Genomic DNA, 24885 nt, shown 5'->3' on the forward strand with positions numbered 1-24885 from the left:
ACGCACCTCTCCCTTAGGCTCCACTCCCACATTTGCCCGGCACGAGCGGAGCGCAGGCAGAGGACGCACTGCACCCTCCCAGCGCCCCGGAGACACAGCACGCAGAGCCGACGCAGGATACCCTGGACCAAAACTGCGTACCGGCGACCAGACCCGCTGAGCAGGCACCATACGCCCTGGCTCGATGCCCGCACTCGCATGGCACTTTCGGGGAGCTGCCCTATAGCGCACCGGGCTATGGGCACGCACTGGCGACACCGTGCGCTTAACCGCATAACACGGTGCATGACCAGTAATGCGCTGCTTATAATAAGCACGAGGAGTGAGCTCAGGTCTGCTACCTGGCTTAGTACCACACCTCGTCTGCCCCCCCCCCCAAAAGAAATTGGGGGCTGCCTCTCGTACCTGTCGCACTGCCGTGCTGGCTTCGCCAACCTCATCCTCCTGTAACCCTCCTTGCACTGCTCCATCGAATCCCAGGCGGGCTCCGGCACTCTCCCTGGGTCGACCGCCCACCTGTCTATCTCCTCCCAAGTTGTGTCGTCCAGATTCTGCTCCCATGTCCCGAAATCCTGACCTTGCTGTTGCTGTTCCTTCTCCTGCTGCTGCTTTTGCTGCAGCTGCTGTTTACCACGCCGCTTGGTCCTGTCGGGGTGGGTGATTCTGTAAGGGATTTCTTCCATTGACGGAGAGGCAGACCAAAGCGCAGCATGGTTATTTTGAATCATGTTTTAATAAATCATTTCACATGAACAAACTAACAAACTAACAAAAACAAGAACCGTGAAAACCCAAAACAGCCCTATCTGGTGCAAAACACAGAGACAGGAACAATCACCCACAAACACACAGTGACACCCAGGCTACCTAAGTATGATTCTCAATCAGAGACAACTAAATGACACCTGCCTCTGATTGAGAACCATACTAGGCCGAAACATAGAAATATCCAAATCATAGAAAAACAAACATAGACTGCCCACCCAACTCACGCCCTGACCATACTAAATAATGACAAAACAAAGGAAATAAAGGTCAGAACGTGACAGGTATGCTTTCGCCGTAAAGCATTTTTTAAATCTGACACCGTGGTTGGAATCACAAGAAGTTAATCTTTAAACCTATGGAAAATAGTTGTATCTTTTCAGAATTTTTATAATGAGTATTTCTGTATTTGAATTTGGCGCTCTGCAATCTCACTGGATGTTGGCCAGGTGGGACGCAGAGAGGTTAACAGATGTGCCTTCTTAAAAGTTAATTTGTGGAATTTCTTTCCAATCAGTTGTGTTGTGACAAGGTAGGAGTGGTATACAGAATAGAACACTCTTTGGTAAAACACTAAGTCCATATTATGGCAAAAACAGATCAAATAAGCAAAGATAAATTACAATCCATCATTACTTTAAGACATGACAGTAAGTCAATCCGGATAATTTCACGAACTTTGAACGTTTCTTCAAGTGCAGTCTCAAAAACCATGAAGCGCTATGATGAATCTGGCTCTCGTGAGGACCACCACAGAAAAGGTTGACCAGAGTTACCTCTGCTGCAGAGGATAAGTTCATTAGAGTTAACTGCACCTCAGATTGCAGCCCAAATAAATGCTTCAGAGTTCATGTTCCATACATCTCAACATCAACTGTTCAGAGGAGACTGCGTGAATCAGGCCTTCATGGTCAAATTGCTGCAATGAAACCACTACTAAAGGACACCAATAAGAGGAAGAGACTTGCTTGAGCCAAGAAAGATGAGCAACAGACATTAGACTGGTGTAAATCTGGCCAAATTTGAGATTTTTGGTTCCAACCGCTGTGTCTTTGTGAGACGCAGAGTAGGTGAACGGATGATCTCAGCAAGTGTGGTTCCCACCGTGAAGCATGCCATCAAGTCAAGTCAAAGCTGTCATCAAATCAAAGGGTGAAGAATTTAAAGAATCTTTGAAGAATCTAAAATCTAAAATATATTTGAATTTGTGTAACACTTTTTTGGTTACTACATGATTCCATATGTGTTATTTCATAGTTTTGATGTCTTCCCTTTTATTTTTCAATGTAGGAAATAGTAAAAATAAAGAAAAACCCTTGAATGAGTAAGTGTGTCCAAACTTTTGACTGCTACTGTACATATAGGTAGGGATAAAGTGACTAGGCAACGGGATAGATAATAAACAGTAACAGCTGCATATGTGATGAGTCAAAAGAGATATTAGTACAAAAAAGGTTATTGCAGATATTCCGGGTAGCTATTGGTTAACTATTTAGAAGTCTTATAGCGTAGGGGTAGATGATGTTCAGGCGCCTGTTGGTTCCATACTCGGCGCATCGGTTCTATGACTTGGGTGTCTGGAGTCTTTGACAATTTTTAGGGCATTTCTCTGACACCACCTGGTATAGAGGTCCTGGATGGCAGGGAGCTCGGCCCCAGTGATGTACTGGGCCATACGCACTACTCTCTGTAGCGCCTTGCGGTCAGATGCCAAACAGTTGCCATACCAAGCAGTGATGCAGTCAGTCAAGATACTCTCAATGGTACAGCTGTACAACTTTTTGATGATCTGAGGGCCCATGCTGAATCTTTTCAGCCTCCTGAAGGGGAAGAGGTGTTGTCGTCTGCAAACTTAATGATGGTGAGTCGTGCGCACTCACGCAGTCATGGGTAAACAGGGAGCATATGAGGGGACTAAGCAGGTACCACTGAGGGGCCCCCATGTTGAGGGTCAATATGGCGGATGATTTGTTGCCTACCCTCACCACCAAGTCCAGGATTCAGTTGCAGAAGGTGTTTAATCCCAGGGTCCTTAGCGTAGTGATGAGCTTGGAGGGCACAATTCTGTTGAACGCTGAGCTGTAGTCAATGAACAAATCAAACATTATTTGTCACATGCGCCGAATACAACAAGTGTAGACCATATGGTGAAATGCTTACATTAGAACAGCATTCTCACGTAGGTGTTCCTTTTCTCCAGGTGGGAAAGGGCAGTGTGGAGTACAATAGAGATTGCATCATCTGTGGATCTGTTAGGGCGGTATGCAAATCGGAGTGGATCCAGGGTGTCTGGGATAATGGTGTTGATGTGAGCCATGACCAGCCTTTCAAAGGTTTTCATGGTTACAGATGAAAGTGCTACGGGGCATTATTTGTCACATGCGCCGAATACAACAAGTGTAGACCATATGGTGAAATGCTTACATTAGAACAGCATTCTCACGTAGGTGTTCCTTTTCTCCAGGTGGGAAAGGGCAGTGTGGAGTACAATAGAGATTGCATCATCTGTGGATCTGTTAGGGCGGTATGCAAATCGGAGTGGATCCAGGGTGTCTGGGATAATGGTGTTGATGTGAGCCATGACCAGCCTTTCAAAGGTTTTCATGGTTACAGATGAAAGTGCTACGGGGCGATAGTCATTTAGACAGTGTCATGACTGTCCTGTGAGGATCAGACGGGGTCAGATCAGATGGGTGGGTGACAGTAACCAGGCCTCTCTCTCCCTAACAGAGGGGAGAGAGGAGTACAATGGAGATTACGTCCTCTGTGGATCTGTTAGGGCGGTATGCAAATTGGATGGGAGAGAGGGGGAGCTGCTGGATGGTCGACCATACACACTCTGTAGTAAATTTAAGCAGGAGTGAACTCTCTCTCTGCTCTTTAGTAGCAACCAAAGGAATATCTTTGTTCAGACACTTTTGCCCGCCCAAAACTCTAAGTCCAAAAGTGGGTAACGGAACAATAATTCTAACATAGGGGATTTGGGAAATTGTCAGCGGGGAAAAGTAGAAAATGAATGTAACTTGGAAAGGATACCCCTTAATCTGTCAAGTTTTCATCCAATATGATGTGAATAGAATGTGAAGAATGATGAAAGTATTTTAAGATAGGAATGTGATTTTAGTTTTCTAATGAGATAATCGTTTTTGATATCCTTTGTACAGTAACTAGCCACGCCCCGAGTGAGGTCAGAGAGCTTGTCAGCATGACAGAATGACCCTTTTTGCCAAGAGTGCATAAAGGCTTGGAAGAGGAATCAACCTTCAGACCAGAAAAGTGTTATGTTGGAAATGGTTAAAGCTTTCAACCTCAACACGAGGTGAAGAAATAAACTCACCTTCCTTTAGATCAGAGAGATGAAGAGCTGCAGCTCATGTCCATCATGGTCCGAATCCTGAATACCAACATGAGGAGGAAGAGGCGAGAAGCTCACCTCAGATAATCACTGGGACAGCTGATTAGCTGTCCTACGTCAGATATCGAGAAAAGAGAATCTAAACGACTATCCTACTATCACCAATGGGAACCATCAACACGGCTGGTTATCTTCCAGAGTGAACAAAAGTAGAGGACGGGAAAGGGGAGACCCCTTTCGGACAATCAGAGCCTTACAAGCATGCCGCTGAAAGGCCAAACAAACATTCTTCCGAAGGACGGCTAGCTCAGACAGAGAAACAGCGAACAGCATTCAAACACGTAAATACAATCATGATGTCTTATTCCAAACGGGCGGTGGTTTATGTGCAAGGTATATGATTAATGTGAGGACAGTCCTAGAATGTATCCATGGTAAATGTCCTTTCTCTCTCTCTCTCTCTCTCTCTCTCTCTCTCTCTGTCTCCCCCTCTCCATCTCAGTGTAATAAACCATCATATTTTGTCAGTCCACTATGGATCTTTGTCTCATGTAAAGGGTGTATGTGTATTCTGTTATTATTTAGTTAGTTATTAAATAATTCATTAAATCAATTTGTGTAGTACTGAATAATGAGCAAAGCTGGGCGTTTTGCAGATCGAAGAAGGTTACTATGTTCAGAATGAGAATTGATAAGAGGTTATGATTAATATGTTGACTGTTTTATGGATGTAATAGGTGAATTCGGGAGAAGGTAACTCTCTCAACAACTTCTTCCGTGGTGCCCCAAATCCTAATGAGTTAATTGTTACATGATTGTGTCGTGTCTTTACTATCATTAAATTGAAGACTTTTTATTAAAGATTCTCTGTAATTAGTATTACGCGATCAACTGATTAATCATGTAACTGTAATTAACTAGGAAGTCCGGGCACCAAGGAAAAATATTCATATATTATCATTTCCTAAAATAACTTTTCAGATATTTTATCTGATCAATTAGTCTTCGAATTAATGAATTATTTACTTTACCTCACGTTAGTCTCATTCCAAATGTCGTAAATTGTTGGTTATCTGCACGAACCCAGTCTTCAATATGAGTCATCCATACATGAATTGTCTTAAATAATTTATTTATTACTAACTAAGTAATTCACTGAAATGCATAAACAAACAGTAAATATGGTTACAAGAAATTATAGGAGAATGTGCCCTAGTGGGCTAAACCGGCATGGCTGCTTGTTAGACAAAAGGGGAAGTGGGGGTCGACTAAGAAGTCACTGCATAGTGATAATTATAACAATTGAAATGGTAATCCTTTGCACATGAATGCTCACTCATTTGGGAACAGTTACAATCAATATATATATTTACGCTCAGTGTGTCATCTTGATCGCTGGTGAAAAGTTGTTTCTTTTGTAGAATTGTCTGTCTCTCTCCCTCTCTCTCTTTCTCTCTGTCGTGGTTATAGTGGATAGTTCAGAGTGACATTCATTCGTTTCGTTATAGAATGGATGTTTCGGCGGTTGTCGTTCTTCGCATTCACTGACACCGAATTCCTAGATACAGACTAGTAATTCATATCAAAGACTTGTTCTTATTCTGTCAGTATCGATAGTCTAAGAGTTTAACCAAGTGGTATGGTTAAAAGATTCAGCAAGGGTCTACAAACTTTGTCCTCTCCTAATGGAGAAAAACATGGTCTGGTGATCATTTCTCAAAGTTGGGTTTTATTCGGAATTGCATAAAAGGGCTGTCCCAGGACACCTGACCCTAACTGGGCTCAGGGGCGGTCCTCTGATTTAGTTAACTCCAATTCCCTTTTTGAGTTTTCCTTCATTAAACAGTCCAAAATCACATTGTAAAATTGTGTAAACAGTATAATACTCATTCATGTTGTAGAACAATTAGATGTCAACCTCATATCTGAGGCTATTATATAAACAGCGTTATGGTAATGTGGCCACACCGTCTCCCATGAGCTTCCCCAAGTTGTAACAAACGGACCAGTTCGTAGATGGATTCTTCACCTATCTTTTATACTTTCTCCGGAACATTAAAATTGTTCGTACCTCAAGTTCTGTGAGGTGGAAGAAATTCCTTTGTGCTATATGAAAATGTACTCTGCCTGTTATACTATGTGCCCATGTGGCAGGGTCTTCTCAGGAATTTACGACCTCTCTCTGACCACAGCAGCCTAGTTGAAGTAGGCAAGTGGGAGGCAGGGAGAGGGGTATGGGGCTTGCTATACCCAAAGAGGGCAACGTCATGACGTACCACCCCTGGTGATTTGGATCTTGTTTGTCCTGCAAGTTACAAATCAACATAAAATCATGAACACTTGATGTCCTGTTTGTAGATCATTGTTGCAGTCCCCTCTGGTGGTTGAACTTGGTAGGCTTCTCTGAAAGCGGAGCAGTCCACCACAAGAATGGCAGTTGATTTCCGGTTGGTGATCGCCGTTGCGGTCACTTCTAGTGATGTACCTTGGTAGGTTCCCTGGAAGCTGCAAAGTACCCCCGGGAGGGCCAGGGGATGTCCTGGTTTGTGATCGCCGTTGCGGTCCCCCCTCTTGTGGTTTACCTTGGTAGGCTCTCTGACAGCGGGGCATGCCGCCACAAGGATGGGCCATGGGTGTCTGGATTTGAGGTCTCCATTCCGGACCCGTAGCCTGGTCGTCGTCCAGATAGGAAGATCTGGGCAGTAACTTAGGCAGATGTTAACAACGCACACACACTCATGAAATATATATAATTACATTCATTCCCCAATGAGCGGAGTTGTGGCACTAAGTGATGGTTGTATGGGGACTTTGTTTATGGCTCTATCACTTCCTAAGTGTCAAAGGAACTGAACCGAAAAGGAATGAAAGCATAAACAAAAGATATACAAAATATAGTTCTCACACAAAAATCATCTAATTGGACTGTATTCTATATGCGTCCAATATTCTGGCAAAATGACTAGCATGCCATTGTCTCTAATTACATATCTATGGTTTTCCTTCTTGGTGTGTTGCTTAGGCACTATCCTAAGTTGATAACTATATGATAAGTTTACAGCTGTAAGGTACTAGTTTTGGGCAGTCTACAGGGATGACCTATGGACTTCTGGGAAGAAAACTGGTGAGTGCTGTAGAGTCAAAGGCCTAGCAGTAAATGTTCAACTTTACTAAGGCTGGTAATTTGCTTGGACCCTTATTAACCATTGGAAGAGTGCACTGGAGATTCCCTTCCACGTGTTGCACTCTGAGTGACTCCTATGTTGCTATTGTCAAGGGTAATTTGATTGGTTAGGTCTCTAACCTTCTTACTGATTATAGCTAGACTGACTGTCGCTGGTATTGGTACTGGTGCTCAAAGGGACCAGTTATCCTACCGATTTATTCTGAAATATTATACTATCGGAACACATGATTGGAGCATTTTACTAGTTGTATTGTAGTTGAACCTACACATGGCAAGGAATGATTATTGTTGCCATTTGTTTTGGAGGTGGACAAGTCCACTGGACTTCCTTTATGACCAGTGTGGTACACCTCAGTGCTATCTTAGATATGTTCTAAGATAACCCCCATCTAGGGGCCTGTCTGCTCCTCACTATTCTCAAGGGGAGTTTACAACTAGATTTGATTTATGCTCTGGCGGCCTCGTACGGTGTTGTCCGCAGTCTCGACCCGTCCACCGGCCTCGATGAGGCTCATCAGGGGTCTGGGTTACTATTCCCCCCCTTTGTGTCTCCGGACCCCCCCACCAGTGGGTGGTGTTGGTGTCCGAGGCACAAACTAAAAGGTCGGACCCTATGTACGAGTTGTCAGCGGCCGCGTTATGAGAATGGCTGTAAACCTTTCAACCAAATCTCCTGGTGTTTGTGCTTCAAAATGCTCAGTGGCTGTCGAGGCATGTCAGTCACCACAGCATCCGCGTGTGGCAACCTCTTCAGTACCTGTGAACTGAGACGAGGATATCGGTCTTGTGATATCGCAAAGTGTTTCACCAGTGGGAGTCATCGGGTCAGATGCTGGACTGACGCCATTAGTATCATTGTAAGGGGTGACAGTCCCCAACAAAGCGGAAGGTGTATCATCGGAAGCAGAGTACACTCTACGCATCAATGTTTTTCTTGTTGAGACGGCCGCAGTGCTTGCGGAAGTGTCCGACGGGCAAGAGGAGTTCATCTCAACTACCGTATTGCACGACTGCAAGGAGGAGGGAAGTTGCATATTCACAGAGACAGCTGGCTCGAAATCATGAAAAGAATGGTCAATCAAGTTGGCTGATGGAATGTGTCGAGATATCGTAATATCTCCTTTGATCGAATTCTGCCCCAAGAGGCACCCCTTTTTCCCAAGGGGTGCTTTCGACAGATACCCCTCGTGAATGACTGCATTGCAGCTAGCGTTAGGGGGAGACAGTGTGGTCAGTTGAGAAGGCACGGCGGCCTGTGACCATACCTGGTTGGTTTTCCAATCCATCAATGGGAGTAACCGATCCATCAAGTCTGCGCCAAGTAGCAGGGTTACAGTTTCGAGGCTGGTAACATACACAGGGTGAACGAGCGATACGTCCTTGAAGTGTAGTTTCAGCATGACTCTCAATGTGAAAGGCGAGGTAGTCTGAGTGAGCCCTCGAAGTGTAGTGCCGCATCGTTCCACTTTTAACCAACGTTTAGTTGGCTTCAAAGCCCTTCTGAGATCATCGAACAAGGGCGAGATGAGTGATATTGTCGCACCTAAATCAAGTAGCGCATGACAAGTTAAGCAGTCCTCTATGACTGTTTCCAGGTATGGCCGTTTAGATTCGTGGTTAGTGGACATATTCCCCACAAAATGGAGTGGTCGTTCGCAACGACGTGATGTGCCATTTCTGTTCAAGGTGGAAGCAGATGAACTTTTCCGATTTTGAGTGGGCTTGGCTTTAACGAAGTGTTTGACCTTTTTCTTCACCACCTTTGTATCAGAGTCCATAGACAAAGCCTGGGGGCTTGTGTCTTGATCAAGCGGGCCCTGGATAGGGTTTTGAATGAGAGCGGGAGAAATTCTAACTTTAACGTGCTATGGGTGTTAATTCCTGTGGACCTGGTGTCTGGTAATTCCCTGTCTAGTCCTTGTGACTTATCTTTTACCCTTTTCTCAAATTGTTCTCGCTTTAGTTCTTCCCGTATTGGAACTTCTGGAGAACATTGGTCTATGTTTTGTTCGTCATTCACCCCTCTGTTACCCTTGTGCTTTGACACTTTTTGTGGGTTGTGTGCAGGAACGTAGCGAACAGGTCGATTGTAGCGGTAGTCATGTTGATGGTGACGTACTTTACAGTTATTTCGACCGCGGAGGTTATTGGAATCATGGTTTCATGGTAGAAACTGTTGTTGTGCGTCATCTCTCAACGCTCCAATACCTGATAATGCACCCTCTAACTGGAGTGAGTGCTCCTGGTCGAACTTCAAAACCGAGTGGCCAGGGCTCTTAGCATTGTGAACTTTTGATGCTTCAAAATCTGTGCTTGCAAGCTCTGAGTTGTAAGAAAGGCAAGCCAACGTGGGCGGCAGGACCCAAGTAGGTAATGAAGGTAGGATACATGTTCGACAGGAACATTTGTTTAAAAGGTAACAGGTCTTCCATGCCTGTTTCAGTGAGTAGGCCAAAGTAAGCTGAACGAAACCTATGATAGTAAACTTGTGGGTGTTCGTTCCGAGCTTTTTTACGGTGTTAGCCAGTGAGCTATCGTGTTTGTGAGTCGCAGAACCACTGAATTCTAATTTCAAAGCTGTGGCAAGTTTAGCGTAGTCATTTAGCATGTGTTGCTGTTGTAGACGAAATAACCTTGTCATGTGTCTATTCGACGTTCGTTTCAACAGGTAAACCCTGTCAGAACCCGTAGCGTTCGGGTAGCCATCCAACGCATCCTCTATGTCCTGCCGATGTATAGAAAATCCAGCTAGATTTATATTTATCATGTCCTTGTTCAGGACGACTCAGAGAAACATAGGATATTACAGTTCTTCAGATCACATTGACAGGATAGTATCGAATTGAGCTCATACAGTTTATTCTCCAGTGATTCTCCACGTTCACCAATAGAACAGAGGGTAGCGGTGATTTATCCACTCTCTGACATAGTCTCGTCAGGTATCCAGAACATGTAACTTGGGCTGTAGCCAAACCCTTCCAGTGCCTCTCACTTCATAGCGCTGTCTCCTCCAAGTGTTGAGGATTTCGGCTTGGTCCATGATAATCAATATATATTGCCTCCGACTCATTGAAGTAGAAGTCCTCATCCAAATGGAGGTTAGTGATAGCTGTTCCAATGTCCAGAAGACATTTTCGGCCATAGGAAACGACAGCAGAAACAATATGTACAAAAAAAGTTCAGATCAGCGCCAAAAAATACACAAAATAGCACAATTGGTCAAGAGCCCCAGACTGAAGGTTTTTAAAGAGCAGTTAAGGCGAGACCACTGGTCCTTATTGTGTATCTCTGTGGTCAGGGCCCCTCAGCCTCAGAAGAGCAGACATCAGTTCCTAGCCCAGGGTCTCATCTTCGTAACCACAGCCCTAATGAAGGTCTTTAAGGGGCCTACTGCTGGCCCTAAATGCTATCTTAGCTCTGGTCAAGTGGGGGTGTTAAGTACCAAAGAGGGAGAGATGAGTGAATTGTTTAATGTAACTAGCCCCCTCTGGCCTGACCTCTGATCTCTATGATAACCTGCCTGAAGGAGGTGATTGGCTCTGGGTGCAGCTAGGCTCTGTCCAATGGTCATTAGGTCTTTATTGGCCATACCGGGACAGGAACTGGTACAGGAACTGGAACAAAATGGTTGATATGTGTGTATAAGTGGTCACAACACCAGAATTTTGGCGTTGATACAGATACTAGGTTTAGTATCCCGATTCTCGATACCATCACAATTCTCAATACAACAATTATACCAAAATGATACCACGGCAAAAAAGGCATATAGTAAAACTTCAATTAAAGGCAGTCTCAAATAGCCGCCTGTCCCTTTTAATAGCTGGGCACTGGCACACATTCCAGGAAATAAATGGCTGTTTCAAATAAACGCTGGGTCTAAATGAATTGTTTATGAGGTTACCATTAATTCCCATGAACTGTTTACAAGGTTTAATGTTTGATTTGTTACATTAAATAATTCAGTAATGATGCTAAAAAATGATGCTAATCATACATTTTTATCGCCAGTAAGAAACTACTAACCATTGGCTGCTAACAGCTGAGAACTGCTAGCTAACAGGCAAGTACAAAAAATAGTCAACAACTTTGGGAGTACAGAACCCAACAAATGGCAGATCACCCTCTAGTGGCGAAAGTAAGGACTACAGAAAATACACAGACAGCGTGGAATATTTATTATCAAGCATTATTATTTTAAAAATTAAACAAATTCAGTATACTTAAACAAAATAAATGTGACACAATGTGTAAATGATAACACATTAGTGCATGAAATGAAGAAATGGATTAAAATGCTGTAAGTGAATGCTGGAATTAAACAATTAAACATGCAAATGAGCAAAAGCTATGTGCATTAAGGAAATAGACCCCGGTCTGAAATAGAAGCCTGTTTCTAATAAGCCCCTGTTGTGTTCAGTGATTTAAGCAAATAAACGCCCGGGCTATTAATTTAGGTTTTACAGTATTAACCAACGTCTCAGAATGGTACTTGAACTTTAACTCATTGGATTTTTTTACATCAATATTTTTCAGAGACAGCCTTGTACAACTTAATGAATCAATTAAATAAATCATAGAATCACTTTGACTTTGTTTATAGCAATCTAACTACATAACAACAAAATGTTAATCATTTATTTGAATGGTAAATCTGTTAATTAACTGGGTAAATCAAGATGTAGCCCAGGCCTACTCACTATATACAGGTGAAGGCATATTCAATAGGAGTGTGTGAATGCACTGAGTTATTGAGCTAATTGTGGCTGATTTCATGGGGCTACAGATGACACACAATCCCTTCCATTTGGGACAGCATGAGTGGGGAGCTAACATGATGCTGCCAAGGCTAAGTCTAAGTTGAGCCGTCACAGTGCTTTCGCGCTATAAAGAGGACATCAGATGCGATGATAGACAGACTTGATCCGTGAGACAAATAATTCAGAAAGTAACACAAATCCTAGTACCGAACCGTTTTTCATGTTCTAGTATCAAAAAAGTACAGACGTTTTGGTGTACCGTGCAACACTAGAGTGTATTGTGTGTGTGTGCATATGTGTGTTGGTCAGTGGCATGTACTCATGGATACAAAGGGCAACAAGGCATCCCCCAAAAAATGTACCAATAAAAAAGGAAAAAAAGGAAATAATGTAACTTTCGTCTCTCTGTGTTTCATAATTGTCATTCAATTCGAAAAAGGCTGAATGTGCTGTACACTGCCAGTCAAATGTTTTAGAACACCTCCTCATTCAAGGGGTTTTCTTTATTTTTACAATTTTCTACATTGTAGAATAATAATGAAGACATCAAAACTATGAAATAACACACATGGAATCATGTAGTAACCAAAAAAGTGTAAAACAAATCAAAATATATTTGAGATTTGAGATTCTTCAAACAGCCACCCTTTACCATGATGACAGCTTTGCACACTCTTGGCATTATCTCAACCAGCGTCACCTGAAATGTTTTTTCAACAATCTTGAAGGAGTTCCCACATATGCTGAGCACTTGTTGGCTGCTTCACTCTGCACTCCGACTCATCCCGTATCACTGCAGAATGCTGTGGTAGCCATGCTGGTTAAGTGTGCCTTGAATTCTAAATAAATCACAGACAGTGTCACCAGCAAAGCACCCCAGCACCATCACACCTCCTCCTCCATGCTTTACGGTGGAAAATACACATGTGGAGATCATCCATTTACCTACTCTGCGTCTCACAAAAAAAAAATTGGAACCAAAAATCTCCAATTTGGTCTAATGTCCATTTCTCATGTTTCTTGGCCCAAGCAAGTCTCTTCTTATTATTGGTGTTATTTAGTAGTGGTGACTTTGCAGCATTTTGACCATTAAGTCCTGATTCACGCAGTCTCTTCTGAACAGTTGATGTTGAGATGTGTCGGTTACGTTACCTTTATTTGGGCTGCAATTTCTAAGGCTGGTAACTCTAATGAACGTATCCTCTGCAGCAGAGGTAACTCTGGGTCTTCCATTCCTGTGACAGTCCTCATGAGAGCCAGTTTCATCATAGCACTTGATGGTTTTTGCTACTGCACTTGAAGAAACTTTCAAAGTTCTTGAAATGTTCAGTATTGACTGACTTTCATGTCTCTGAGTTGTCATGACGTTGCACTGTTGGGTGAGGTTTATCATCCCCGCCATAAATACCTTTCTCCCTTTTCTCTCCACTCTACAGAATGGACTCTTGGAATGCCCCGTGTTACCACAGAAAAAGTATGGTAATATCAAAAGGTTTGGGAATGAAACAATATTTCCCTTTCTCAACCAGTTGAAAGTGTCCGTTGGTACTTAAAGAATATGACGTCAGATTAGTCGCTGTCTGGGACATTAAATCTGATAGGAAGACAAATTTTATCTTGGAAAGTCTGCACATTCTAGTTTTCAGATTCACATGCAATTTAAACATTTAAATATGAAACTATTTGTGAAAAGTTTAAATGTAATTTTAGCCTCCTGAATAAGATAATTGTTTCATAGTAAAATGTAGGCTCAGTGGCCACGTCCAAGTGAACGTACATTGGTTGACAACTATGAAACACACCCTTCTCTTCCCCAGTACAAAAGCCCGTTGACGGAAGTCAAACTCAGTTCCCGATGACGTGAGGACTGGTTTCCAGCTGGTTTTACAACCTAATGAAATTAATATTTAGTTCCAGAAATGTTAGGACTGTTTAAAATGGTGAATTTCAATGTGGAGGTGACGATCACCACACTGGAATGGTGATCTGATTAATGGTGATCTGCAAGCTGATTACTTGGTATGAACTTTGAACGATTATTCACTAAAGAAGAAGTGACGTCGAGTTATCAGCTGCAGCTGTTAACATACGTGGCCTAGGAAAGGACAGACAATCTCAGAAGAATGACAGGGTACTTTAACGTATCCACTCTACAACACTACGAGCAGAAAGATTCTTCAAAGGACAATGGTGATCTCTGCTGGGTAAACCAGTCTACCATCTTCGACCCATCTACCAAAGTGTAGCTCAAAGTAAATATATATATATATATAGCATTTTCCTGTTCTTGCCATAATATGGACTTGGTTTTAAACAAAGCTATTTTCTGTATTCCCCCCCCACCCCCCCTAACTTGTCACAACAACTGATTGGCGCAAACACATTAAGGAAAGAAATTCCACAAATTAACAACGCACACCTGTTAATTGAAATGCATTCCAGGTGGCTACCTCATGAAGCTGGTTGAGAGAATGCCAAGAGTGTGCAAAGCTGTCATCAAGGCAAAGGGTGGCTATTTGAAGAATCTCAAATATAGCATTTATTTCATTTTTTTACACTTTTTCGGTTACTACATGATTCCATTTGTTATTTCATAGTTTTGATGTCTTCACTATTATTCTACAATGTAGAAAACAGTAAAAAATAAAGTAAAACACTTGAATGAGGAGGTGTTCCAAAACTTTTGACCGGTAGTGTATCTCACCGGATGAAGCCTCCGGGCGAGCTAAACAGCGGCCCTCTTTCTCAGCATCGCTCCACAGCTATTTTCAGGTCTCTCCAGAGATGTTCGATCCGGTTCAAGTCCGGGCTCTGGCTGGCCACTCAAGGACATTCAGAGACTTGTCCCGAAGCCACTCCTGCATTGTCTTGGCTATTTGCTTAGGGTTGTTGTCCTGTTGGAAGGTGAACCTTGGCCCCAGTCTGAGATCCTGAGAGCTCTAGAGCAGGTTTTCATCAAGGATCTCTCTGTACTTTGCTCCGTTCATCTTTCCCTCGATGCTGACTAGTCTCCCAGTCCCTGCCTCTGATTGGTGAAGTACTGCAGAGATGGTTGTCCTTCTGGAAGGATCTCCCATCTCCACAAAGGAACTCTGAACTCTGGAGTTACTCAGTTTGGCAGGGCGGCAAGATCTAGGAAGAGTCTTGGTGCCTCGACACAATCCTGTCTTGGAGCTCTACGGACAATTCCTTCAACCTCATGGCTTTGTTTTTGCTCTGACATGCACTGACCATGTATAGACGTGTGTGTGCCTTACAAAATCATGTCCAATCAATTTACCACAGGTAGACTGCAATCAAGTTGTAGAAACAGCTCAAGGATCAATGGAAACAGGATACACCTGAGCTCAATTTCGAGTCTCATAGAAAAGGGTCGCTTCGTCATGTGTAGATTGATGAGGACATTAAAAAATAAAATAGAATAAGGCTGAAACATAACAAAATGTGGAAAAAGGGAAGGGGTCTGAACGCTTCCCGAAGGCACTATATATCACGGTGGCAACGCATATGAACTAATAGGTTATAGAGCAAACAACGCAATTATATGGCAATTTTATTTCTGGCTAGGTTTTCCCAATGATGTTACCCAAGCACTGCTACTGGTGTGTGTGTGTGTGTGTGTGTGTGTGTGTGTGTGTGTGTGTGTGTGTGTGTGTGTGTGTGTGTGTGTGTGTGTGTGTGTGTGTGTGTGTGTGTGTGTGTGTGTGTGTGTGTGTGTGTGTGTGTGTGTGTGTGTGTGTGTGTGTGTGTGTACAGTGCCTTGCAAAAGTATTCAATTCCCTTCACGTTTTTCCTATTTTGTTGCATTACAACCTGTAATTTAAATTGATTTTTATTTGGATTTCATCTGATGGACACACAAAATAGTCAAAATTGGTGAAGTAAAAAAAATGTAATGGAAAAGTGTTGCCTGCATATGTATTCACCCCTTCACTATGAAGCCCCTAAATAAGATCTGGTGCAACCAGTTACCTTCAGAAGTCACATAATTAGTTCAACAAAGTCCACCTGTGTGCAATCTAAGTGCCACATGATCTGTCACATGATCTCACTATATATATACACCTGTTCTGAAAGGCCCCAGAGTCTGCAACACCAATTAAGAAGGGGCACAACCAAGTAAGCAGCAGTATGAAGACCAAGGAGCTCTCCAAACAGGTCAGGGACAAAGTTGTGGAGAAGTACAGATCAGGGTTGGGTTATAAAAAAATATCGGAAACTTTGGACATCCCACGGAGCACCATTAAATCCACTATTAAAAACTTGAAAGAATATGGCACCACCACAAACCTGCCAAGAGATGGCTGCTCACCAAAACGCACAGACCAGGCAAGCAGGGCATTAATCAGAGAGGCAACAAAGAGACCAAAGATAACCCTGAAGGAGCTGCAAAGCTCCACAGCGGAGATTGGAGTATCTGTCCATAGGACCTCCTGAAGCCGTACACTCCACAGAGCTGGGCTTTATGGAAGAGTGGCCAGAAAAAAAGCCATTGCTTAAAGAAAGAAATAAGCAAATACTTTTGGTGTTTGCCAAACGGCATGTGGGAGACTCCCCAAACATATTGAAGACGGTACTCTGGTCAGATGAGACTAAAATTGAGCTTTTTGGCCATCAAGGAAAATGCTATGTCTGGCGCAAACCCAACACCTCTCATCACCCCGAGAACACTTCACACAGTGAAGCATGTTGGTGGTAGCATCATGCTGTGGGAATGTTTTTCACCGACAGGGACTGGGAAACTGGTCAGAATTGAAGGTATGATGGATGGGGCTAAATACAGGGACATTCTTGAGGGAAACCTGTTTCAGTCTTCCAGAGATTTGAGACTGGGACAGAGGTTCACCTTCCAGCAGGACAATGACCCTCAGCATACTGCTAAAGCAACACTCGAGTGGTTTAAGGGGAAACATTTAAATGTCTTGGAATGGCCTAGCCAAAGCCCAGACCTCAATTCATTTGAGAATCTGTGGTATGACTTAAAGATTACTGTACACCAGCGGAACCCATTCAACTTGAAGTTTTCCAGTGGCTAGATGTGCCAAGCTTATAGAGACATACCCCAAGAGACTTGCAGCTGTAATTGCTGCAAAAGGTGGCTCTACATATTATTGACTTTAGGGGGGGGCGAATAGTTATTCATGCTCAAGTTTACAGTTTTTATTGTCTTATTTCTTGTTTGTTTCACAAGAAAACACATGTTGCATCTTCAAAATGGTGGGCATGTTGTGTAAATCTAATGACATAACCCTCCCCCCCAAAAATCTATTTTAATTCCAGGTTGTAATGCAACGTTTGAAAAATGCCAATGGGGTGAATACTTTCTCAAGCCACTGTATATGTTTTGTGCTTCAAGACATTAATTCTGTAATAGAGTTGGTACATTCAGAAAGCTTGAACTGTGCCATTCACAGCCTCTCCTCTTCTCTCCCCTCCACTTTGCTTCACTCCGCTCCTCTCTGCTCTCCTGTTCTGATGAGAATTAATGTACTCTGACATCCCCCGGGGACTACCCCACTACCCCCACCACCACCCCTAATGAAGAAATACAGCCTGGCCAAAAACACAGAGGGAGAGAGGTAAGAAAAAGAGGAGGATTGAGGGAGAGAGTGGGAAGAGTACAAAGAGAAAGGACGAGAGGAGGGGAGAAAGAAAGAAGGAGTACAGGGAGGGAGAGATTGTAAGATATAGAGATGGGGAGAGAGAGAAAGACAAGAGAGAAAAGAGATGGAGAAAAGGGCTACATAGAGGGAAATAGAGGGAGGTGTAAAGAAAAGGCGAGAGAAAAGGGAAGAGAAAGGGACGGGTTCTCTCTCAGTATGGATCACTGGTCCCAGACATCTCCTGACTTATGGGTTAATCTGCCTCTACCATTAAGCACCATCACACTCTGATCACAGAGCAAAGGACAGGTCACTCACTACTACTACTACTGGTCTCGTCCCCATTCCTCCACTTCAGAAGAGGCTGTGGGTGCAGGAGAGCTGGGGAAGCAGGGGGGAGCTTGGGCAAGGGTTAAGTGGAGGGGGGGGGGGCATGTGGTGTGTGGAAAAGGAGACCCCGGCTTGGTGGGTTGGAGGAGTTGCTGGGGATGGAGTATAAAGAGGGGGTCTGAGGAGACAGGAGGTGGGCAGGGGATAAGGGGGTAGGGGAAGGCTGTGGAAGGGTTTGGCTGCAGCCCAAGTCACATGGCCTGGATGGCCATACCCTGCCCCAGGGCAGCCAGGGGCAATGACAGCCCTAAATCTCCCCTAGGACCAGCAATACACCCTATGCACAAACGTAAACACACACAGAATATGAGCATGGCTGCAAGAACAGAACGTGACCCCAAGACTGCAACAGAGTGACGACACACGCCCTAAACGCTGACCACCACAGAATAAGTGTTACAAAGTCTCTTGTGGAGCAATGTCATCCACACACATCGCATGGACGTACGTGCCCATATGGTGTCCGACAGAGGCCCATGGTCAGGATGTCCTGTGTGACTGTCGGTATGAAATTGTGTGAGTAGGTGACTCAAACTAATACCAACTGTGGCTCGTTCTCAAATAGCATTGCATTGTGGGTAGCTCAGGTTACACATCCTCCGTTTTCACTTATACTTTTCTAATCTCCTCTGACACACACACACACTAAGACAGACAGACTGACAGTATCAGAGCACTAAGAGCAGAGGGAAGACAGACAGACAGTATCAGAGCACTAAGAGCAGAGGGAAGACAGACAGACAGTATCAGAGCACTAAGAGCAGAGGGAAGACAGACAGACAGTATCATAGCACTAAGAGCAGAGGGAAGACAGACAGACAGTATCAGAGCACTAAGAGCAGAGGGAAGACAGACAGACAGTATCAGAGCACTAAGAGCAGAGGGAAGACAGACAGTATCAGAGCACTAAGAGCAGAGGGAAGACAGACAGACAGTATCAGAGCACTAAGAGCAGAGGGAAGACAGACAGACAGTATCAGAGCACTAAGAGCAGAGGGAATAAGCCAAATGAAAGTGTTATTAGGGCAACGAAGACTGTGTGTCTGCATGTGTGTAATGACAGCAACATTGGGGGAGATAAAACCCTAAGGGTAGGAGAATAATGACTGATATACACAGGGTGATGTTACCCCACGTTGCCCTGGGACATTGATTATAGCCTTGTGGCCAATGATATTTCTGCCTCTACTTCTTGCTTTTGTGAGGTTGAACCCTGCCTCATCAATATATATGAATTCATGCAGGATTTCCTCAGCATCCATCTGCAAAACTCCCTAAAATACAGTGAAAGACAAGATTGTGCAGTTCAGGATAGGTTCTAGTATACAGTCAATGTAAAGAAGTCATGTGTGCAGTATGCAACATCACAGTGCTAAAGTGAACAATAAAAACCTCCACATACTCATGCTGCAGCCGTTTGACCCTCTCTGAATTCTGCTCAAAAGGCACTCGATAAAGTTGTTTCATTTGAACATGATGAATTTTCAGGATGCGTGCCAGTGTTGACTGATGGACATTATTGAAAATGGCATGGTCACCGATAATGTCGTCTTGAAGTTCTCAGCCTGATAGCACTATTGGCCAAAACCATGTTTATTATCTCTCTCTCTTGTTCTTGCGTGAATATGGGCCCCCTTCCTCCTTGTTGTTCCCGACCCTCAATCCTATGTAGAGAATAATACATGTAACTTACTGTACAATGTCACAGGAAGGGGTATCACAAGTGCTGATATGGTGCAGACAATAAGCAGCTGATTACTGTAACTGTAGACAGATCTTTTACCTGTTTTCCTGTCAAAAAGTCCTTATGACAGATGCCACTGTATATCTGCTAAGATTTGGCTGAACACTCAGTCCAGCCTCCCTCAGCATCAATCCGTGGTTCACAACATGGTCCACTAGTGTTGCACGAATGTCATTTGATAAGTTTGGTCCTCTTCTTCTTTGTGCACGTTCTCCTCCTGCTTCAGGTCTTCTTCGACCTCTGGCTCGGCCTCTACCTCCTTCTCCTCCTCTGTGTACTCCTTCTCCTCCTCTGTGTACTCCTTCTCCTCCTCTGTGTACTCCTTCTCCTCCTCTGTGTACTCCTCCTCTGTGTACTCCTTCTCCTCCTCTGTGTACTCCTTCTCCTCCTCTGTGTACTCCTCCTCCTCCTCTGCGTACTCCTTCTCCTCCTCTGTGTACTCCTTCTCCTCCTCTGTGTACTCCTCCACCTCCTCTGTGTACTCCTCCTCCTCCTCTGTGTACTCCTTCTCCTCCTCTGTGTACTCCTTCTCCTCCTCTGTGTACTCCTTCTCCTCCTCTGTGCACTCCTTCTCCTCCTCTGTGTACTCCTTCTCCTCCTCTGTGTACTCCTTCTCCTCCTCTGTGTACTCCTTCTCCTCCTCTGTGTACTCCTTCTCCTCCTCTCACCCTCACTCTTCTTCTGACTCCTTCCATTTTGGTTGAAGGCAGGTGAACCTACCTGCTGCATTTTTATAGTGCTTAAACCTGATTGGTGTGTCTACAATTTAGCAATCATGTGTTTGTGCACCTGATGGCTGTGTTAAACAGATTGACTAATAGGTGTGGTAATTTGACAGTAAGTGCTTTGAAATTGCAAGGAAGTGACATCATGTCTGATGTACAGTGCCTTGCGAAAGTATTCGGCCCCCTTGAACTTTGCGACCTTTTGCCACATTTCAGGCTTCAAACATAAAGATATAAAACTGTATTTTTTTGTGAAGAATCAACAAGTGGGACACAATCATGAAGTGGAACGACATTTAATGGATATTTCAATTTTTTTTAACAAATCAAAAACTGAAAAATTGGGCGTGCAAAATTATTCAGCCCCTTTACTTTCAGTGCAGCAAACTCTCTCCAGAAGTTCAGTGAGGATCTCTGAATGATCCAATGTTGACCTAAATGACTAATGATGATAAATACAATCCACCTGTGTGTAATCAAGTCTCCGTATAAATGCACCTGCACTGTGATAGTCTCAGAGGTCCGTTAAAAGCGCAGAGAGCATCATGAAGAACAAGGAACACACCAGGCAGGTCCGAGATACTGTTGTGAAGAAGTTTAAAGCCGGATTTGGATACAAAAAGATTTCCCAAGCTTTAAACATCCCAAGGAGCACTGTGCAAGCGATAATATTGAAATGGAAGGAGTATCAGACCACTGCAAATCTACCAAGACCTGGCCGTCCCTCTAAACTTTCAGCTCATACAAGGAGAAGACTGATCAGAGATGCAGCCAAGAGGCCCATGATCACTCTGGATGAACTGCAGAGATCTACAGCTGAGGTGGGAGACTCTGTCCATAGGACAACAATCAGTCGTATATTGCACAAATCTGGCCTTTATGGAAGAGTGGCAAGAAGAAAGCCATTTCTTAAAGATATCCATAAAAAGTGTCGTTTAAAGTTTGCCACAAGCCACCTGGGAGACACACCAAACATGTGGAAGAAGGTGCTCTGGTCAGATGAAACCAAAATTGAACTTTTTGGCAACAATGCAAAACGTTATGTTTGGCGTAAAAGCAACACAGCTCATCACCCTGAACACACCATCCCCACTGTCAAACATGGTGGTGGCAGCATCATGGTTTGGGCCTGCTTTTCTTCAGCAGGGACAGGGAAGATGGTTAAAATTGATGGGAAGATGGATGGATACAAATACAGGACCATTCTGGAAGAAAACCTGATGGAGTCTGCAAAAGACCTGAGACTGGGACGGAGATTTGTCTTCCAACAAGACAATGATCCAAAACATAAAGCAAAATCTACAATGGAATGGTTCAAAAATAAACATATCCAGGTGTTAGAATGGCCAAGTCAAAGTCCAGACCACAGACTCGAGAATCTGTGGAAAGAACTGAAAACTGCTGTTCACAAATGCTCTCCATCCAACCTCACTGAGCTCGAGCTGTTCTGCAAGGAGGAATGGGGAAAAATTTCAGTCTCTCGATGTGCAAAACTGATATAGACATACCCCAAGCGACTTACAGCTGTAATCGCAGCAAAAGGTGGCGCTACAAAGTATTAACTTAAGGGGGCTGAATAATTTTGCACGCCCAATTTTTCAGTTTTTGATTTGTTAAAAAAGTTTGAAATATACAATAAATGTCGTTCCACTTCATGATTGTGTCCCACTTGTTGTTGATTCTTCACAAAAAAATACAGTTTTATATCTTTATGTTTGAAGCCTGAAATGTGGCAAAAGGTCGCAAAGTTCAAGGGGGCCGAATACTTTCGCAAGGCACTGTATACATCTGATGTATACAAGTGTGTTTAGTGTTTTGCAAATCACTGTGTGTAATGTTTTGCAAATAGTGTGAAGCTGACAATGTGCTTACAGTTGTGCAAATCTAGCCTTGTGTTTTGCTCCTTGAGTGTAAGGTTTTGCTAATTGTGGGAAAAGTTACATTTTAGTGTGTAAGCAATCGTAAAAAACTGTAAGCAAAACCTAAGTATGGATTTATTTTCTTAGCGGTCCAAACCAGACGATCAGGCTGCTTTCTGTTTTTGAAGACCCCTGGGGTGATGATATTGCTACAGTATAACTGATTTGTATTGGAATAAACAAAAACAACCACAGAGTAGGAGAATGGGACAGACAGGTTTATAGTGAGAGGGGTGGGGTGGAGAGTTGTGTACTTACAGTTTCTTGGCCTTGAATGAGTCAGTGAACTCTGACACTGCGGAGAGAAGCCAGGTCCAATCTCATGGCCTCCACCCTGGCCTTGTGCTGCAAAGAGAACAAACACAACACATCATCATGGCCATCCTCATCATGACTCCACGACATATTGAGAATCAGTCACACACATGCACACACACTAGCTCCTGGTCTGCCTCCCATAAATCAGAAGCAGACTTTTAGATTGACATCAGCTGATGTTGAGGTAGACCAGACAGTGTGCAGATGTCTGCAGATCTGATGAGACATCACAGCCCAACTACAGCAGACAGACACTATTGTGTCTCAGGATGTCGTCTCAGGTTCACATGGTACTGCCGGTTCTGTCTGTCTGCTGCCAGAGTGTGCGTGCATGTGTAGTTCATCACACACCATATGCCGGTAGACAGGAGAGGAGGAGAGTGGAGAGGAGATTAAGCGGTGAAAGATAGATTACTGTAGAGCTGAATACATAGTTGCATTTACACACTGAATACAGACTACTCATCATCTACTCTATCAGACTGGATTCAGTCTACATACACAGCTGATCCTGCCAGATATGTATTATCATGACCAGGTATAGAACCCAGTCCTCAGCCCTGTCCCCTCACAGCAGTCACGTGTTTGTTCTTAGTGTTTTAACTCAGGACCCCTGCTCTCCATATAACATACAAGTAGGGTTATTCAGATTTCCATACCTTCATACCATTGTGGTACCATACCGGGGTATAGGTTATTATAGACAGTGCACACAAGGGTCGTTATATATCTTTCAAAATTATCCAGGAGGGGATTGATTGTCTCTGCTGGAACCAATAAGCTTGATCTTGACATCTAGCCACTTAGCTAGCAAGTTAGCAAACCAAATGCATAGCTGGTTCCCTGAGCTGGAGATAATTCATTTGGCACCACGTGCACAGATAGGGCACTACCTGTGCAGAGCACATGCCCCTTTCCCCTTCCAGTCTTCAAAGTGGCCTTTTCGGTGGTGGTAAAAAAAAATAGCTGGTTGCTGTTCTGAACCCACTGCCCGCAAGTTGTCGTTAAATTCTCATCTATGCTTCAGAACCAAAAGGTTGCGTGTCTTGATTGTTGACCAATGACCAGTCATCGGCGTTGCCGCACATATCCAGATTAGTGAACAGACAGAACTTGTTTCACTTCCTCCAGTTTTGCCTGACGAAAACAGAGCAGTGCTACGTTTATATTATCCATATAAAACACTGTTTAGAAATCTACTATGGAGGCATCTTTCCCGGAACAACAACAGGGTACCTAGGTGTTGCTGGGGTGCCATTTTTGGGGTTTGAGCACATGCCCCAAAAAGGTCTGTCTTAGGTGGTTAACTTATAGTTAGTTATAAGCACCCCCCACCCCACCCTCCCCTCCCCAACCCAATTGTTTTTTTTTTGTATTACAATCCTTTCCGTCTGTATTTTAAAATATCCCGGTATACTGTATATATGGTATGTCACCCAAGCCTACATACAAGTACACACACGGGACCTGCAGCATGTGCAGGTGTGTGAGGTGTGTGATTGTGTGTGAGTGTAGTGTGAACCAGAGAAGCGCGTGTTCCTCTCAGACCAATGGTCCGTTAGACTCATCCCTCAAGCCAGAGAAAAACACCACTCCTGGGATTCCACCGTCTGGGATTGGGAATATCAGCTATTCCTGATGCACGCGCACACACACACTTCCCCCGCTGTTTGTCCCTGGAGAGCACTGTCAGCTCACATTACCCCAGGAAAGAGCGTTCAATGTTCTGCTCTCCGCTTCCGACTCCCCCGTCAGCCTTTTTCCACATCTCATCTCTATCCCAGGAACGTCATGAGGGAGCGTCTTTCCTTCATGCAGAGAGTAACTGTACAGGACACCACAGCAAGGACACACATGGAACAATACCCGCCAGCCAAGCCAAACACGCCAAGGGTTAACAGCTCCTTCATATTTAAGGTACATTTTTCAGGAGTTTTACAATTGTATTTACTGCCCCTTGTATTTACACATTCACACACGCAATACACACACACACACATATTCAATTCTGCGACTCAAGGGTAAAAGCAGGCCAGCGTAGAAGGATCTAATCTGAATGGTGCTCTTGATGCTATGATATACCATTCCAGGGCTGCTATTACACAGAGTTAAGGAGGTG

General features: G+C 43.8%; 1 pseudogene; it reads right to left on the minus strand.

Moving 5' to 3' along the window:
• The window catches only part of LOC109888872 (WW domain-containing oxidoreductase-like), a 261956-nt pseudogene that overhangs the window by 157106 nt on the left and 79965 nt on the right, over positions 1–24885 (minus strand).

This window comes from Oncorhynchus kisutch, linkage group LG4 (assembly GCF_002021735.2).
Source record: "Oncorhynchus kisutch isolate 150728-3 linkage group LG4, Okis_V2, whole genome shotgun sequence".
Classification (NCBI taxonomy): domain Eukaryota; kingdom Metazoa; phylum Chordata; class Actinopteri; order Salmoniformes; family Salmonidae; genus Oncorhynchus; species Oncorhynchus kisutch.